This window comes from Rhinolophus ferrumequinum, chromosome 23 (genome assembly GCF_004115265.2).
Source record: "Rhinolophus ferrumequinum isolate MPI-CBG mRhiFer1 chromosome 23, mRhiFer1_v1.p, whole genome shotgun sequence".
Taxonomy (NCBI): Eukaryota; Metazoa; Chordata; class Mammalia; order Chiroptera; family Rhinolophidae; genus Rhinolophus; species Rhinolophus ferrumequinum.
In genome coordinates this window covers 31,543,392-31,555,375 of record NC_046306.1, presented here as the reverse complement: position 1 = coordinate 31,555,375, position 11,984 = coordinate 31,543,392, and the positions used below count along the sequence as shown (strand labels likewise).

At 39.4% G+C, this 11,984-nt stretch overlaps 1 long non-coding RNA gene across 2 annotated transcripts; it reads right to left on the bottom strand.

The window, feature by feature from the left end:
- Positions 1-3,963: 3,963 nt before the first annotated feature.
- Positions 3,964-7,357, bottom strand: LOC117016162 (uncharacterized). 2 transcript variants are annotated; one of them, XR_004421838.1, is made up of 5 exons: positions 7,212-7,357; positions 6,844-6,906; positions 4,938-5,039; positions 4,612-4,766; positions 3,964-4,160 (listed from the first exon to the last, which is right to left on the bottom strand). It is a non-coding gene; the product is annotated as an uncharacterized LOC117016162 (long non-coding RNA). The 2 variants fall into 2 exon arrangements; XR_004421839.1 differs by having other exon boundaries at positions 3,964-4,157.
- Positions 7,358-11,984: the final 4,627 nt, after the last annotated feature.

Here is an 11,984-nt window from a genome sequence, read left to right as displayed (position 1 = left end):
GTCCAAGTGCCCACCCTTTACCCGAGTCATTCAATAATCTATTTAACTGTTTATTTTCTCTCTTAGAAAATTATCACTCTCAGAATTTATCTTGTTGCTACATTTATCAATTAGTTTATTTCTGTCTCAAGGTGTAGGCTTCATTAAAGTAAGGACCTTATCAGTTCACTTGTTCACTACTCTATCTTCAGCTCCTAGGACAGGAAATTGCACAGAGTAGGTACTCAACAAATATTTGGTATATGGATGAATGAATGAATGAATGAATGAATGAATAAAAGAGCCATGTAACAATTAGTGCCTTATCCAGATCTCTTTACCGGTTCTGTTCATCTCAGCTAGGGGTTCATGCCTACACCATTCTCTGGAGGATTACCCTTGGGCATCTGCAGCTCCTCACCTGTAGTCAGTTTATAATCCCTCTCAGGCATCTCAGAGATAATGACTGTCTGGTACATGGAGGACAAAAGTCCAGCTCTCAGGTGAAACAATGGTGATGGTGCCAGTCACACACCAGAGCTGCTTGCAGGATCAGACTGAAGCTAGACTTTACCCATGACCTTGTCTTTGCTATGCTTCTTCTCATTTCCTGCACTGATTCTCTCGTTCCCTTTCTCCCTCAATAAGTAACTTTTACCCAAATCCTTTTCTCTGGCTCTGCTTCTAGGAACTCAACCTAAGACAAGCCATAAATAAATGTTCATGAAATCAGCATCCACCCCACCAATAATTGTAGGCAACATCCAGTTAACATTCAACCTGTGCGTATAAACAATTACCACCATATGTTCTGAATGTCACTGGAGAGGAAAAAGGTACAGTTTTTTCAACAGTAGTCCAAGAGTCCTTACAGTTATTGACAAGGATTCATATATTCATTTGCTCACCAAGATTCATTTGTAGACTATATTAATGAGATGCTTCATACACACTATACCAATTGTAACAAATACATATAGATGTTGTAATACTAAAATTCACCTTCCTATAAATGTTCAATTCAGGGTAAGTTTTGGTCATTTTATATTTTATCAATTTCAATATTTTTGAGTATGTAAGATGTTAAATAGGAATTCTCATACTCTAAATAAGTATTATTGATTTAGGAAATGAGTTCCCAAAAATAAAAGAAAGGGAAAACACTGTGTCTAAAGAATCAACCTAAGGACCGACGGCCAAATTCCTTGAAAAAGTTGCCTTCTCTGTCTCAGAATCTCTTTCCCCATTCAATTTCCTAAATATTTTCAATAATTTTCCTTAGTATCTGAGTTTCCATAAGGTGGAAATTCATTTGAGCTAATGAGCATCTCACTAAAAAAAAAAAAATGTTAATGTCTCTGGAAAATTTAGATGTCAGCAATCATTCACATTTTAGTAAGAAATTGCCAAGCCATTGATTTAATAAATATTTATTGAGAACCCACTGTGTATAGGGCTCTAAGCTTATCTAGGCGGGGATACAAGTTCCATAAAGGGCAGGTCTTTTAAGAAAAGAAATGTGAAAAGCTTTCTTCTTATCATCTGGCTAAACTAAGTTAAAGCAGTAAGGGAAGAAAATTTGGGATTGAAGAAATTAAATGAGGCTGGAGACAAGGTAGTTAGAGGCATGAAACTCAGGGGTACAGGGGAAGTTAGAACCTTATATAAGCATTAACTGGTAAAAAAGAGAAGTTTTTTTTACCAACTTCTTGTAAAGGAAGGAATGTAAAAGGAAATAAAAATAACAAAAGAAACCTTGCTGTAGACAGCAATGTTGTCTATTTCATCATACAACAAGGAAAGGGCGGAAAACTCTCTCCTCCTCTCTCCATTGTACCAGATCTCTGACTTTAAATTCGGGTTAATACTATTGTTGAGCTCCCTTATGTGTTAAATAAATGCTATCGACCTACAGCAGGACTCCAACAACTCATTTCAGTTGCCTTTGCAGACGGCAATGCTGTTTTTCAGACCTACTTATTAATATATATCTTGACATGCAATTTATAGAGCACTGGGTCTTTCTCCACAGGCTTGTGGTGATACTATTTATTAAAGATGAGCTATGGCTTGGGAAATAAGCCAGCATTTTCCCCTATGAAGTAACCTTTGTATTGGCTAATAAACACTCCCATATTCAACATAGGGAGCTTTTGTTACCATATATACCTCATTGGTTTTAGATCCTATCTGGAGGTTTTAGGGGAAAGTGAGACATTCATCCCAAAAAAGCCACATATCATTCCTCTGTTATGCACCAAGTGCAATGCTATGCACTGGGGACATGAAGACATATTAGTTAAACATCCTACTTCCAAGAAATCAAACTTTGGGATCCCAAACAATTAATATTAATTCTGCCTCGTGGAATCATGGAATGTTTCAGGAAGGAGCTGATGTCTGTCTGGTTTTTAAAAGAAAAGTAAGTGAAAAAGGAGGTTAAGATATCCCAGGTAGCCAAAAGAGCCTGTGCAAAGATACTGAAATAGATAAGTTTGTGGCCTAATGGGAGTGGTGAAAAGATTAGTAAAGCTGAAAAGTAATGTCTGCACATCTCTTCTTGTGTTCTGGGCCACTGCACATTAGATATGCTCTTCTGTGAAGTGTTTATTCAAGCCTTCTGACTATTTACTATTGGTCATTTGCCTTTTTCTTATTGATATATATGAGCTCCTTACTGTATTTCCCCGAAAATAAGACTTAGTCAGACAATCAGCTCTAATGCGTCTTTTGGAGCAAAAATTAATATAAGACCCGGTATTACATTATATTATATTATATTATATTATATTATATTATATTATATTATATTAGTATTATATAAGAGCAGGTCTTATATTATAGTAAAATAAAACCCAGTCTTTTATATTATATTACATTATATTATATTTATTATATTATACAAGACCCGGTCTTATAGTAAAAAATTAGATCTTATATTAATTTTTGTTCCAAAAGATGCATTAGAGCTGATTGTCCAGCTGAGTCTTACTTTCAGGGAAACACGGTATATATTCAAGATATGAGTCGTTTTTCCAGATGAATATATTGTAAATATCTTCTGCTCTATGGGTTTTATTTTCTTTCTCAATGATGTCTTTTTCAAGGCAAAGAATCTTAACATACACAATTTATCAACTTTTCTCTTTATGCTTAGCACTTTTTAGGTCTTGTTTAGGAAAATCATACTATCCAAAATTGCCAAAAGTTGTAATCAATTCAAATTTCCATCAAGAGTAGAATGGGCAAATAAATATCTTTTTAATGGAATATTATATGTGAAGAACATGAATCAACTATAACCACATGCACCACATGGATGAAACAAACCTAATTTTAACTGACATTGTAAAATACCTATTCTATAATTCCACCTATGTAAGATACCTACTCTATGATTCCAAAAAAAGTAACTAATCTACGGGTTTAGAAGTCAGGACTATGGTTACCCCTGGAGGGATAGTTACTGGAAAAAAACCTTGAATGGCTGTTGGGGTGCTCGTTGTATTGTTTTATGATCTGGTTGCCAATTTTGTGGGCATGAAAATTTTATAAGAATTCATCAAGCAGTACTTATGTATTTATACATTTATGTTATACTTCCATAAAAATATTTACATTTAAAAATATAAGAAAAGACCATCTGATGGAGAATAATGGCCAAAAACAAAACAACAAAAGAACAACATAGGTTGGAAAAAACAAAGAATTCAGAATTTGAAGATTCCTACTAGGAATTTTGGGGAGTTTCAATAAATTTTTAAGATCTGGGATTTAGAAAGACAACTTGCCATGTGGAAAACTAACGTTGTTACAGATGCCAGGACCAGAAAGAACCCAAGAGGCACTCAGAGAGTTAGGAAGTTCAGCTTTATTACACCGGCGGGCTCAGCAGGATCTTTCCCAAAATACTGAGCCCCTAGCAAGGTTTTGAGCAGGTTTTCATGGGTTGGGGACTTCTTTGAGTTGGGGAAGGGGTAGGTGTCGTCTGGCGATTGGCTCGGGGTGTGGCTTGGAGGGGCTTAGGCGGAAGTGGGCTGGGGCTTAGGCTGGGGACTTCTCTCTCCTCTCGGGCCACCATTTTAGGTCAGTTTCTCCATCAACGTGAGTGGAAATGATGGGAGTCAAGGAGACCCATTTGGAAGATCCACAGCAGTCCAAGTGAGAGAAGAGGAGGCCTGCTTGGAAGGAAAGGCAGTGGCAACGGTTAGATAGAGATGACCTTGTGTTTTCCCATTGAATGTTTCTTTTAAATCCACTCACCAGGGCTTAAGACCAGAAGCACCTGTCCAAAATGTGGGGGGCAAAGACTTTCACGTCTTTGACAGATGTTGAATTTTCAAACAATGAGAGATCTTAATAAACAAACCTCTCTCCTGGATTTATTAAATCCAAGCAGTCTTGTCTGGCTCTCATCTTGGATTATAAGACATGAGTGCTAATACAAATCCACATATGGATTAGTGGAAAGTTATAGAACTGACACAATATTGTTTGGACAAATTTTTTCTTTCCTCCTTTCCCCCACCCTCTCCTGCACCCTATTCAGGTCCTCTTGCTGGGTGGTTTCTACTTGTCTCCTTAATTCTCTCTCTGTCTGTATGCTCACTAGGAGGAAAAAAAAAATGATACCTTTTCTGGGGAACAAGGAGCTCTGGAAGGTAGCAACTGCACAGGGAACTCAAGTAGGCAGCATGGCGCAAGATGGAGTGTGGCCAGGGCCTCCAGGTTCAGAAAATGCCATGAAATCCTCCACAGGCACAGGATCAGGACCACATTGGGGCCACCTTTTAGAGGCAGTAGGGGGGTTGGATAGGAGAAATGAATACCTTGTTGTCATCAATGTTCCCTCCATTATATTCACCAGCAAACATTTATTGGGCATCTCTGGCTGAGCCACCCTCTCATTTATATGCTTCATGGGAAAGGGCAGAAAGGAATGGAAGAATGGAATCTACCCCCACAGCTTGAAGTAAAATCATCATGAAAAGTCTTAGTGTGCACTTCACTCCATCCTGCCTCAGGTCCTGTGAGATTAGACTCTGTTCACCCAAGATTCCCTAAAGAAAACAGAGGTAGCTTTAAGAAACTTAAACACAGAATGTCAAAGAGCAGAACCATAAACAGAGGAAACAAAGATTTTTCTGGTCAAGTAATAGGATTTGGTTTCCTAATCTTTCCTTTATTTCATGTTTGTTTCTCAAGGTCTCTCTTTGGAACTAATATCCTCACACTCTTTTCTAGATTTTATATGCGATGGTCTTTCTTTGTACATTTCTTGAGCTCTGTTCCATGTATTGTGTTTTGCCACCTTATGAAAAGGCTATGGATATGGTCCAATTTTCATCTCCTCAAGTTTGCTGTACAGCTTTTTCCTAGAAAGGTAAGATGTCAGAATCAAAGTCACCCTGCCCAGAATAAAAACAGCAACCTTGACCCAAAGTGGGGCTTCTCTGCTTGTCTTTTCTGAGGGAGCACAGGTCTATCCAGAGCATTCATTGCTCAGCCTCAAGGAGCTCTCACACCTGCTGGACAAAAATACCATTGCTTTCTTACATGAGGAAATATGGCCTCCCTCAATGACCTGGAATGATTCCTGAGTCTAACTCAGGTCACATGCCGTCATATCCAAAGAGGTAGTAGCAACACACTCATAATAGTGATTAAGAATCCTTGAGAAGGAAGGCTTTTCTCAGACCCGCAAAGTCCCCAGGACTGAACAGCGCCAATTCATTCGTAAGTTATAAACTCTCTTATTTCCCAGCCAAAGAGTTATGGGGCCACTATTCATTTATTGGGCATCCACTTAATCGCTTCTGAGAAGCAAACTTTGAGTGACCATATATCTTATCTACCACCAGCAGGGTCAACCAGGCCTGTCCCCCCCACGACATATACCCAAACAAAACTGTTTTGAATTCTTCTGAGGTGAATTCTTCACTCCAGAGAAGGTGAAGAACAATATTTTCAGCTAAACCATGAGTTAGTCATCTAAATTTGGAATATTATTGACATTTCTAGTCAGGATGAAAATGGCACTAGAAGTTTTCCCTTTTATTCTCCCTCCCGCCCCCCCACCATTGCACAGTTATTTTGAGGGCTTGTTTACATTATCTTCTGAACTGGTAGAAGTCGTACCTAGAAGTGTTTCTCAGACACTTCCACCAAAGTTGTCCTTTTAGCATAGGAGAACACTGTACTACCAGAAGTCTGAGGGGTGAACACATTGCAGTCAGCCATCATTGCAACCTCTTTCTTTGAATTCTCATGTTTATCTTTAAAGTTAATGTACTACTTATATACTACTCTAAATCATCTGTGCCCCCTTCCAATACAAAACTAGTACTACAAGTTATGTAACATCACCTTCAGCACCAGGTTCTATCCTGTAGATAGTCTTGCATGCCTTTGAGACGCAAAGGACACATTTCATGAGATCCTTTCAAAGAGGGAAATAATAACTGATTTTAAGAAATGTTAGTTTTTTAAGTTGAGTTTACAGAGACATTTTTATAAGATGTCACATATAAATTGGAGTAAAAGAAAAGAGAGACAGAGTGACAGAGATAGCGAGAAAGAATGAATGAAAGAAAAACAAGTGATGCTCCCTTATGCACTTCTCTGAGAGGAAGATAATTCTGGGAAGATACTGCATCTCACTCCTCCATTGAAACATCAGGATGGAATGGAATTTGGAATTCAAGTAGGTAACTGGTTCTTCAGTTCTTATAAGCTCAAGCCTAAATCTGCAGGTAATTTTAACTCTTATCTCTTTCTGGGACAAATTACAGTGATCCTATCATGGCAAACCTGTCTTATGCTCCAGCCCAGCAGTATGGCATACGCAGGCAACTTTGTACTTACCACCCTAATTTATCCCCAAAGTCCTTTGAACAATCTTCCTTGGTAAGTATGGAAGGAAGGCCACTGTCAAAACACAAAAGTGGATTTCCACATAGATAAAAGAAGTCAGCACAAAATTTAAGATGGAGGTCCTTTGGGTCCTGGAAGACTCTAGGTACAGTTGGTATTAATAATTGTAATAGTAACATAGTTTATCAAAATATATGTGTAGGTTCATATGAGTCATCAAAATCTGCGTACAGACCTCAGTAACACATAGCCCATTATTGCTAGTTCACATATGCCATTACCATTATCCCAACTTTTATTCAGCCCCTCTAGCCTCTTCTCCCAAACAAAGACTTGAACAAAATTAGAACTACACCAACCTGTGATGTTTGCCCTGCTGAAAGTCCAACTGTAATGTCTCAAATGCTCTGCAGTTGCTATGGTTCAGTTCCTCTTTCCTTCCTATCTTAAGTCCGGGGCCTAGAAGCAGAGCCGTACATGGAGATTCACATGGAAGCAATTTAATGAGAAAGGAGAAAGTAAGTGAGGAAAGCAGGACTGAGAAAGGGAAGCAGAGCTAGGGTGTGGTCTCAGCTGGAGTCCAGTCTCAGTCTGATCCCGCAGGGAACGCTGGAGCTTGGGTTGCACCATGGAGTTGCCCCCTTCCCTTTTTGAGGCAAAGGGTCCTTTTGTGCTCCTGAGTCAGTCAGTCCTTGGCTGTGGGCCACTCCCAGGAGCAGAAGAGTTGCTTAACTTCCCAGGCAATTCCAGGCTCGGCAACTCCCATTTGGCCTAGGGCAATTCTCCAGAGAAAGAGGCAGCCGTAAGCTATTTACAGCCAAAGCTCATAGCAGGAGGAATATGGGAACAGCAGCCTGGCAAAGGGAATCTGGGTGGGTCAGCAGCAGCATCTCTATACTTCACATCCTAATTTGTCTCAAAATATATTCTTTTGGACAATGTTTGGAAACCTAAAGCTTGCTTCATAACAATCCCAGTGGCGCAGGATATACTAATCCATAGTGTTTACTAAGAGCCTACCGTGTGCCAGGTACTTTTCTAAATATATCACGTTCACACAATAATCCTATGAGGTGGGCACTATTATTACCCACGTATTATATGTGAGAAAATGGCGGGAGAGAGTAATTAAAGAACTAACCAAGCTAGTAAATGACCGAGCCAGAATTAGCACCCCGTACTCTTAATTCTGCATTAAACTAAATTCTGCATTAAATTCTACCAAAGAGTAACAGCAAAATAGAAACATAAGTTCAGAGTTAACGTGGTCAATTTCATTTATATAAGCTACCATGCCCAGCTAGGTGAGAAGAAAACCTTTTGAAGGATGGATCTAAGAACTTGAGGACAATTAATACTCTTTTGCTTGTGTATGAATTTCAAAAATATGTGGCAGTTTTATCTACTGGGTTGATGATGTTCACCATTTGAACTTTCATCATTTAAATCCCATGAAAGTGCAGTTGCATAAGACATGACTCTATGCCAAATGAAATAATAGCTAACATTTGTTAAGCACTTTCTGTGTGCCAGGCAATGTTCTAAGCAGTTTACATGGATTATATCATGTAATCCTCAGAACCATGCCATGACTCAGTCTCATTTTCATATAAGGAAACTGAGGCACAGAGAGAATAACTAATATGCCCAAACTAGAAAGCATCAAGGCCAGATATCAGAGGAAGTAATCTGGCTGTGGATTTCAAGTTCTTAACTTTACTACGTTACTGCCAAAAGAGTTATGAATGGTTGGAGCTGGGAGTCATGTTGGAGAGTCCAACTTTCCCAATTTGGAGATGAGGAAACTGAGGCCCAGAAAAAGCTGGTGACTTGCATAAGGTTATAAGACTCATGGCTCTTAATTTTTCTAACAGTGTTTTCCATACTTTGACAGTTTTTTGTCTAAAGAAAAGAATATATAAACCAGAAAAGGTATCATTTACTTGCCGGTAATTCAGGGGTATATTTTAAAATGTTTGAGGTCTCTTTCCTCTTCTCTCCCAGGAAGCAGATGACATCAAGGAAAGAAAGAAATGTCAGTGTCTGTCTAGACTACAAAGAAACTGCTCCCTGACCCTACAGACTGCTATGAAATATGATCACTCATGTACATCAACGCGATGTGACTTCCAACTCGCTATTCTATGCTGGAACCTGCAAACTCCTATCTGGCAGTACCTCTCTTTAGGGAAGGGACAGGAAGATAGGAACCAATATTTACTAGATGTCAAACCCATTGCTAGTAGCTCTATGCATGCTATGTAAATCATCCATCAAAATAATCTTTAGAAGCAGAATATGTATCAGTTAGCATTTACTACATAACAAACCAACCCAAAATGTAGTAGTTCAAAACATAACCGTTACTTATCGCTGATGAGCCTTGAGGTCAGCTGGGTGGTTTTGCAGATTCATGCCAGGATTAACTGATTTCAGATGAGTTCACTCATGTTCCTTTGGGTAGCTGGCGGATTGCCTGGGAGCTGGCTGATCTAGGATGCCCTAAGCTGGGACAGTTCATTTCTGCTCCACATCCTATAAAAGGATATTTTAGGTTTTTTCACATGGCAGTGGCAGAAGAGAGCAAGCAGAAGCACCTAAGATCTACTGAGGTCCAGGCTCAGAATGGGCACACCATGCCTTCAATTTCATTCTATTAGCCAAAGCAAGTCACAAACCCGACCCAGAGTCAAGGGGAGGGGAAGCAGAGTCCACCTCTTCATGGGATGAGCTGTAAGAGCACAATGTCAATCACAAGGATATAGAAAGTGATAAAAAAAAAAAAACTGGACACGTTTACGCAATCATTCTGTCACAAATATCCTAGAATATTACAGATCATGTGAGTTGTATGTTTTCCCTTAACAGTATGTCTTCCTCACATATCTATCCTACTTGTGAAGACATTTGAGGTCCCTTTGTTTCACTTACACAAAAATTCAGGATTGGTACCTCTGGGTTTTAAGATGGTATATAGAATTTTCAGTTTACCCACGTAAGACAAAGTACCATCTAATCCCACCAAAAGTCTTTGCATTCTCATTCTAAATAACAGCAGGAGAAAGCTAAATCTCTCTCCCCTCTCCTTACCCACTGTATTACTTACTGGTTGAAAGAAGAAGTAACCAGACAGGAAGCTTTCTGCTCCTGGGTTACCAGCTCAGTTTGGTAAGAGACCAGCCCAACAGCTATCATCCCCAGGGAAAGCCCAGTGGCCTCAACCAAAAATAAAAGCACACCTTTCCCTGGTGTTTTGTTTTGCAAATAGGAAAGAAAGACACATCAGAGAGAGAGAGAAACCTCTAAGTCAGGGATTACAGATAGTTTTTATTCCATATGCCAACTCCAATTGGTTAGTGGAACCTACCAAGAGTGCTATACTGAAAAGGAATATTAGGCCTCAGGCAGTTCTAGCACAATCAGTAAATTACAGGAATTTTCCGGCCGATGGCTCTATTATGTGGTTATTTTATCTTCCTTTACACTAAAATGAAATACAGTCAAGCAGTGACTGATTCCCACAACTAGGTTAAACTCACAGGGTAAGCTGAGCCTCATCTCCTGGGCCCCTCTTGCAACACTTCTTTCTCTCAACTTATAGCTGGGCTGTTTTTGAGAAAGGTGAGCACAGCAGGGTTTTGGTCAGCTATTGGGTTTTACCCTGGCTAATCCAAAAATGAATACATGGGCTCACACTAAATCCAAAATCCAGAAGGCATGATCAAACCCACACAAAAAAAATTCAAGAACATCACAGAATATACCTACTCTTTGCTCACAGCAGGACTCCACTTACATGTTTCTCAATATAACATCATCTAGCTACTGAGTCGAGAAAGGTCTGAGGCTAGACCCAGACGGTCAGGGTCTGCTTTACTTTAATAAGAAACATTCTAGACCCAAAACAACGCTTATTAACATTGGAGTAATCCATAAAATTGTATAGTGAAAAGGGCCCCCCAAAACTGGAGTTCAAATTCTTTCTTTGGCCCTTGCAATTATGCAAGTTTTCACATCCCTCCTACAGTCTCAAAAGAGACAGAATATCTCCCCATCACCTACTAGCCCCCATTTCAGGGTTTGTGGTGAGAATAAAATGGTCTATTATGTAAAGCACCCAGATTAATAACTGGCTCATAGTCAAGGCCCCTAAATGTAGCTATTATTAACAACAGCAAGGATTTATTCAGTTTCTATTATGGGCTGGGAACAGTTCCATGCTGTGTGTAAACAATAGGGAAAATAACCAAAACACAAAGGCCTGCTCTTTGCCTTTGGGAAATACAGAGTCTACTTGGGAGACAAGGTGAATATGCATGAAATAAATAAGAATTGTGGAGAACAGTATATACAATGCTCCAGGAGACTCTGAGAATACTGGGAATTTAGGACCATTGCTTCTATTTCTTGCCAGAACAATAAATTAGTTTCTCAAGCGTGTTGACAGTTCCATGTTCTTAAAAGAGTTGTTGGAGGTGACTTAACCATGCAAACTTATTTCATCCGATTTTGAACATTTTTATTTGTACTTTGAGTACCACCAAATCATTTCATATGACAGACATAAAGGATAGTCCATTGTTAGCTAAAGAGAATGAGACCATCACCTATCACCCTGCTGCCCCATCTTATATTTTCCAGGTCATCATCCACCCATCATCTGGCATATTATGGGCCCTCGATGAGGTAGAATAAAAGTGACAACAGGCCAAGGCCTGACACTTTCCAAATTTTCCCCTAGATGCCAATGCTTCTGAATAATCATCCTTTCTTTCCATTACTGAGATGTCATTATGCAGGCAAAGCATGTTCTTAGTTGCCCGCAGTAGGCTAGAGGCAGGAATACATTGTTCAAAGATAACTCATGTCTTATTAAATGTCAAAACTTAACTCACATGATTCAGCAACTGCCTCACCCAGTTGCAGCCCGGAAAATTCATCTGGGCTAGCACCTCTGTGAACAGTGGGAAGGGAAGGTGATCACTGAGCCCCACCAAAGAGCAGGAAATAATGACTGAACCATAGAGAGGAAGGTCTTTGTCAGGTCATAAAGCAGCAGTGATTGCAATTAATTGCTGATAAAATATGAGTCTATCTTTACTGGAGGTCAGGTGCTAGAACAAAGTACAGCT